Raw genomic sequence first — 6,998 nt, 5'->3', positions numbered from 1 at the left:
AGGTCACAATTAATATGCAATTTTAGTGACGTATCAATTTAGGTATATAACATTATTACCAAAATTTTTATTACAAAAATGTAATATCCTGTTGAAGCATTTTCATTAATAAACTGTACAAGTAGTTTTAAGAAAAAAATCATATTTATAATTGTTTTCGAAATAATGTGGGAAATAACTACAATTTTAATGTTAAATTAGGTAATTGTAGAAGAAAGCTCATTAATAGCGACCTTGTGTTAATCGGCGGTTTGAAGATCTTCCATACTATAATTTTGTAAGTTTAGTTAACGTGAATCATCGAAAGGTGCTGTGGTTTTATGTGAAAAGTATTAATGTTGAAAATTTAAACAAATTATAAATATAGGTAAGTTGGTTATTATTTGGAATTGGTTTTTTAGAACTGTAAATTTGAGAACTATGTATATTTTAGTTGGAAAGCTCTTCTCTGTCTGCTGATGTCCAATATCTGGTTTTGTTTATGTTATTTCGTTAATCATATTTAACATGATAGATTCATCGATTTTCTAATCCTTTCTATACATATTTCCTATAGACATTTTCGTTTTGATTTTAATGTAAATATATAATGGTAGGGGAGCCCAAGCGGGGATTTTTGCAGTTACTCGAGAGCGTCAGATTATCATATGGGGAGAAACCTGGTACCCTGCAGATGTACCTCTACCATATATTGGCTCTTAACACAGGGAAGTTCGTTAAGGGGGAAGTGTTAAAAAAAATCTATCCTTAAAAATACTCAATATTGTCAGATTAAAATGTACGTTAAGTACATGTAAAGGAGTGTATATTTCGAAAATCTGACGATTTGAGCGGGGCGTAAATTCAAACCCCGCGATATTTCGCAAAGTGAACATCAGATCGAAAAACTACAAAATACACTTTCAAAATGTTTTTAAAAAATGTATCGAATGGTACCAAACACGACCCCCCACGGAGGTGGGGTGGGGGTTACTTTAAAATCTTAAATGGGACCCCAAATTTTTTATTGCAGATTTGAATTCTTTACGTAAAAATAAGCAACTTTTATTCGAGACATTTGTTAGAATTATGAATAGGTGGCGCTATAATCGGAAAAAACGATTGTTGGACATGGAAAATTAAATTAAAAAATGGAAAGTCCCCACTAAAATGGAAAATTTTACTTTACTTTTTTTGGTTTTAGGACCTAATAATCACAACCCAATAAGTCCCCATAACGCTCGAGTGACTGCAAATTTAGCATACTTTGCGCCCCATAATCGATGTTTTTGCAGTGTCCCTTGTATTATTTTTTAGGTATGTTCGAAGGTGCTTCTAGTAAATACCTGCAGGGTGACATTTACGCCACCTGTACCTTTCTTTTTTGTGTGTCATAATGCTTGTTTTTAAGCATTGGCTATCGTATTAACAAGCTGATGAAATGTTTCTCCGTCGGCAGCTAGATGAAACAATTCCTCGACCGTTCGACCTACCCATTGTCTAATGTTACGCAGCCTGAAGCAGAAAAAAGTTTAAAAATAATTTTTAATTTTTAGCAGAATGTTATGATACTCGTCCATCATCTCCTTTAGGTATCTACAAACCCATAACATTTTTGGAAGCGTGTTTTTGCCGAACAAAAAAAGTTAACAAAACGTTGTCAAAGGAGAATACTTATTTTTGATATCTGTGTTCGACAATTTGATCTATGTACTATTTCTGCTTGAGTTTTCAATGAGAAGGTTCGTTCTTACAAAAAATGAGTCATATAACGTCAGAACAAGCAGCCCAAATTGTAGCTGTAATTGGAGATGGACGATCGCAGCAATATCTTACTGATGGTATGGAAATCCACCAATCCAGCTTTTCAAGTGCTTTAAGAAGGTATAGAGAAAGTGGAGGATACACAAGAAGACCAGTTTCAGGACTTCCCAGGTGCACGAACCCCGCAGATGAACGTTATTTACATCTGCAGACTTTGAGTACACATCATGTTACAGCTAGACAACTGCTAAAGGATCTCTTCACAGCCCGTAAGGTTCGAATAAGTGCCAATTCGGTCAGAAACAGATTAAGGGAATTTAGAATCAGAAACAGAATGCCTGCTACTGCTCCACGGTTAACGAGGGCACACCGTATGGCGGAATGGGACGTTTCATCGCCGCCGGTTCATCGCCGCCGTTTCGATGCCGCCGGTTCATCGCCAGTCCATTTCATCGCCGTCCGTTTCATCTCCAGTTAGTCAGTTGATTTTGTATTATGGGAGATGACACGACACGACGTTAAATTTAGTTCAAAACTTTTGACAATGAAAAAGATAAAAAATATTATTATTTCCACTTCCCCTAAATTTTTGTACAGAAATTTTGGGTTCTTTTCGAATTTAAGAAACAGTTTCTCTTGTTTGGAAATGTTGACCGTGAAATTTAAAAGACTATCATTATAATATATTTTATATTATAAAAGTTTAAAAGTCTATTAATTTTCTAGAATTCCTAATTAATACTAAAAATAAATAATAAATGTAACTGTCGAAAATTCGGAAATATATCAGATAGCGATTAACTGACTGGCGATGAATCGGCCGGCGATGAATGGGCCGGCGATGAACTGGCGGCGATGAAACGTCCTAGAGCCCCGTATGGCACGTTTAAGTTTTGCACCAGAGCCTGTCTATTGGGATATTAACGACTGGACTAATATTCTTCTTACTGATAAGTCAAGATTGGCACTTTGTGGATCTAACAGTTCAAAGTATCTGTCGGAACCACAAAGTGCAAATCTGGACTCATCAGTAAGAGGCATATTAGTCCTTCTTCTTCTTCTTAAGGTGCCGAGACCGTTTGTCGATCGTTGGCTCTTATATTGCTCAGCATACTAACAATCATTGTCTTATTTACAGCCGCACGAAATAGTTCAGTGCTAGTTTTCCCAAACCATTGGAGTAGGTTTTTAAGCCAAGAAGTTGTACGGCGGCCCACATTTCTGTTTCCCATTATTTTACCTTGCATGACAAGGTGAAGTATGTCGTATATTAGTTCAGTCGTTATTATCCCAATCTACATGTTCTGGTGCAAAACTTAAACGTATTATACGGTGTGCACTCATTAACAGTGGAGCAGTAAAGGCATTCTGGCTCTGATTCCAAATTCTCTTAATCTGTTTCTAAACGAATTGGCACTTTACGAACCGAATATTACGGACCACGGGCTGTTGGAGGATCATTTAGCAGTTTGTTGTCTAGCTGTAACATGATGTGTACTCAAAGTCTGCAGATGTAAATAACGTTCATCTGCAGGGTTCGTGCACCTGGAAAGTCCTATGAAACTGGTCTTCTTGTGTATCCTCCACTTTCTGTATACCTTCTTAAAGCAATTGAAACGCTGCATAATGGATTCCCATAACATCAGCAAGATATTGCTGCGTCGTCCATCTCCAATTAAAGATAAAATTTGAGCTGCTTGTTCTGACGTTATATTACTTATTTTTTGTAAGAACGCACCTCCTCATTGAAAATTCAAGCAGACAGTACACAGATCAAATTGTCGAACACAAATGTCAAAAATAAGTATTCTCCTTTAACAACATTTTCTTTACTGTTTTTTTTTTGGCAAAAACACGCTTCAACTTGAAATGTTATGGCTTTGTAGATACTTAAAGGAGACGATAGACGAGTATTAAAACATTCTGCTAAAAATTAAATTTTCTGTTTCAAAAATTATGCTATACTTTTTGCGTTTAGTGTATTATGTTCCACGAATATTTCGTGGAAAATTTCTTGAGAAACTTTATTTAAATTGCATGGAGTGCATCTAGTGATATTTTGAGAGTTTTCTGATATTTACAGACTGTCTGATCTGAGACCTGTGATTGTAGAGCACACTAGAGTATGGTCTAATATCGGCACCTGGGTAATTCTGTACATATTTTAAGCAGTTTTTAAATCACTCATTGACTGTTTTATACCTAATCAATTTGATTTCTTACAATTTTTATTACAATCAATTGTGTCTTAATCCCATAACTACAAATACGATATTTAACTTAAACATACCATAAGAAAACAGTTCCTACCCTTATTTATTGATATTTATTTATTTTTATTTATAAAATTTTCGAAAATAAGTTTCTAAAAAAAACTTTAAAATGTTTCGGAATGAATCTTGCAGCAAAAGTAAATCATTCTTAAAATTTACATACAACAATTACAAGAAATACCGTTATGTTCACTGCAACACATGGTGTATTCAAAATCAACGTTATTTGGCTTCTAAAATACAAATATGCGAGAACAGACACCTATAGGTGTCTACATCTGATAAATTCTGATAGACAGGAATAATCAATGAGTTTTAAAAGACATAAAGAACTAGTTGGTAGGGGAAATTGTGTCACGATTTCTAATTACTTGGACGTTGGTTAAGAACTTTTACCTTGGTTTGAAAACGCAGCGCGCGCTCTTTTTAACCTTTACTACTTACGATTTCAATCCGGTTCAAGTGTTTATGTGCACCCAGCTTGGTAACTAGCGGTAAGAAAGTTGTTTGTTGTTTGTTTATCTAATGTGGGTGCAAAGGTTCCAGTTAAACGGTAACGTAATAGGTGTGTTCTCTCGTAGCATGGACACGACATATTCTGTCATTTAAGGAAAAATAGAACATTTATATAGTGTGAGCCAAAACTAAGTAAGGTATGCGGCAAAATAAACAGTACTGAAATTCGTATGCCTCAAATTTTGTAAGTGTCAGGCACCGAAACGTACTGAGTGGTTTCCGAACGCCGTTATAACGTATGTAAATGTCTTGATATGTAATGTTAAATCCTTCAGAATGGTTCTCAGTTTTGCAGAAAATTTTTTTATGGTGGAGTACTACTTTTGGTCATAGGGAAAAGGTCACGAAAACGGTCCAAGCTTAAAATCAACAATGGTTTCAGCAGTACGGGACAACCTGTCACACTGCCAGGGAGTCTCATCGAATACTGCGCGATCATTTTGGGAGTTGCCACTCACCAGAACTAACGCCACCATATGCGTACATATGAGGAATGCTGAATGAGTCAGACACATCCACCGTCTGCCATTTCGGAATTGTGGATTAGAATTAAAGATTTGTTCGTGCCAAGGGTCGTGGCGGATCTAGAAATTTATCTTGGGGGGGTAAATTTGCTTTAGGGGGAAACTTCCAATGAAAAACCAACCAAAAGACATAAAAAAGATAAACTCAGGTTACATAAAAGACATCAATAATAACTTATAGGCATTAAATTCCCTTAATTTTCCTACCTAGAGTGTTTATTGGGTTGAATTTGTATTTCTGTGGTTTCGGTTTCATCTCAGCAAATATATTTTTATGTTTGAACAATTTTTTCTATTTAATTTTGGACCTTGTTAGGGGGGAAATTTCCTCATTTTCCCTCCCCGTAGATTCGCCACTGGCCAGAGGACAGCTTTAACATCTGTTTTATCGGGAACGTGCGTCGTCGTGAATAATGTTTGCAAGGATATATCATGTATACTAGATATACAAATAAATAATCATAAATATTTCAGTACTGTTTATTTTGCCGCATACTGCACTACCTAATTTTATTAATTTATGTAATGTCAAAATACGTATTACTTACTTACCTACTTACTTACTCAGTGGCGTTACAACCCTTCGTGGGTTTTAGCACACTCGACAACATGCCTCCTTTCCTCTCTGTCTTAAGCAATATCCATCTAATTTTCCATGCTAATAGCTTTAAGGGCTCCTGCTATATTATCTCACCACCGGAGTCGAGTCCAAGAACGAATATTTTATCCAAGAAAATTGTTTTCCACCTACCTTCCTCCGTTTTCCTTAATACATGGCCCAATTAAGATGATCTACTCTACTCACAATACTTTCTGTCCTTTATATATTACTGTTACAAGTTCTTTATAGTATATTAAGTATGGAGAACGGTAAGGGTTTTATACCGATCGAAGACAATTGTTTGGAGGAGGAGCGGAGCGACGACTCCAATTATTGTCTGAGATCGGTTACCCTTAACGTTCGACATGCTTATAACGTTTTTTGCACGATCGATACCATTATAAATAAATTAAAATTAAGAGATTTTTTAACTCGACGGTAAGTGAATTACTTACCGTCGAGTTGGAGTACTTACCGTCGAGTTGGATTACTTGCCGTCGAGTTGCTAGTAAATGTCACCTACTGACGTAAAATCTGTCACGGTAAATAGTCAAAAATGATCAATCGTGCAAAAAAATACTTTTATTCAACTCAACAGAAATTACAATACTTTTAAATGGTTACTTCAAATTATCAAACTTCAAATACTGGAATACAACTAAATTATAAAATGTCAAACACCAGACATTTCTGGGTTACTCCATGACATCCAGAACATTCTCGTACGTAACTACTTCTTCTTTCACGTCGAGGGACTTTTTCTATGTAGGATCAATCTACGGAACTGTCATAACACTGCTCCCTCCTTTATAGTTATTCGCCTCGAATAACTGGTCTATCAGGGTCTGGTTGAAGCCAACAGGGTGGATCAGTTCCATGATATGAGGCGAATCTCTCGATATGAACTACCTTGGGTTTACTTCTAGCTGAAAACTGGATGCGGTAGATAATATCGTTTATCTTCTGCAGGACGGTGTACGGGCCTTCCCAGCTTCGCTGAAGTTTCGGACAAAGTCCTTTCTTACGTGTGGGATTGTATAACCATACTGGGCCACCTCTTTCGAATTTTGTCCCCGTAGCATGCATATCTAGCCTGGACTTGGCTTTATCACTTTGAAGCTTCAAACTTTTACGGGCAAATCAAATTCGTAGACCTTTTCTAATTTTTCTCTTAAATTTTCGATATACGTCAGGAATGAACGTTCTTCTTCGCAGGGAGGCAATCTCCGAAAATAAGATCTTGAGGAAGCTTAATTTCTCTACCGGTGATCATCATAGTTGGAGAATAACCAGTTGTTTCATGTTCAGAACTTCTGTAGGCTAACAGGAATAGAGGAATTA

The 6,998-nt window shown here is 36.2% G+C and overlaps 1 protein-coding gene across 4 annotated transcripts in view; it reads left to right on the top strand.

Moving 5' to 3' along the window:
- Positions 1 to 212: 212 nt before the first annotated feature.
- LOC114325156 (uncharacterized) overlaps positions 213 to 6,998 on the top strand; it is a 47,546-nt gene continuing 40,760 nt past the window's right edge. The window contains exon 1 of one of the 4 annotated variants that reach the window (XM_028273116.2): positions 213 to 367. The gene's annotated coding sequence lies outside the window, so the exon portion shown is untranslated. Of the gene's footprint in view, positions 368 to 4,385; positions 4,650 to 6,998 lie in introns of those variants that run through there. The other 3 variants (XM_028273115.2, XM_028273117.2, XM_028273118.2) reach the window with 3 other exon arrangements.

This window comes from Diabrotica virgifera, chromosome 5, assembly GCF_917563875.1.
Source record: "Diabrotica virgifera virgifera chromosome 5, PGI_DIABVI_V3a".
NCBI lineage: Eukaryota > Metazoa > Arthropoda > Insecta > Coleoptera > Chrysomelidae > Diabrotica > Diabrotica virgifera.
Note: the sequence above shows the minus strand (reverse complement) of the source record. Positions and strands in the feature narration are given on the sequence as shown.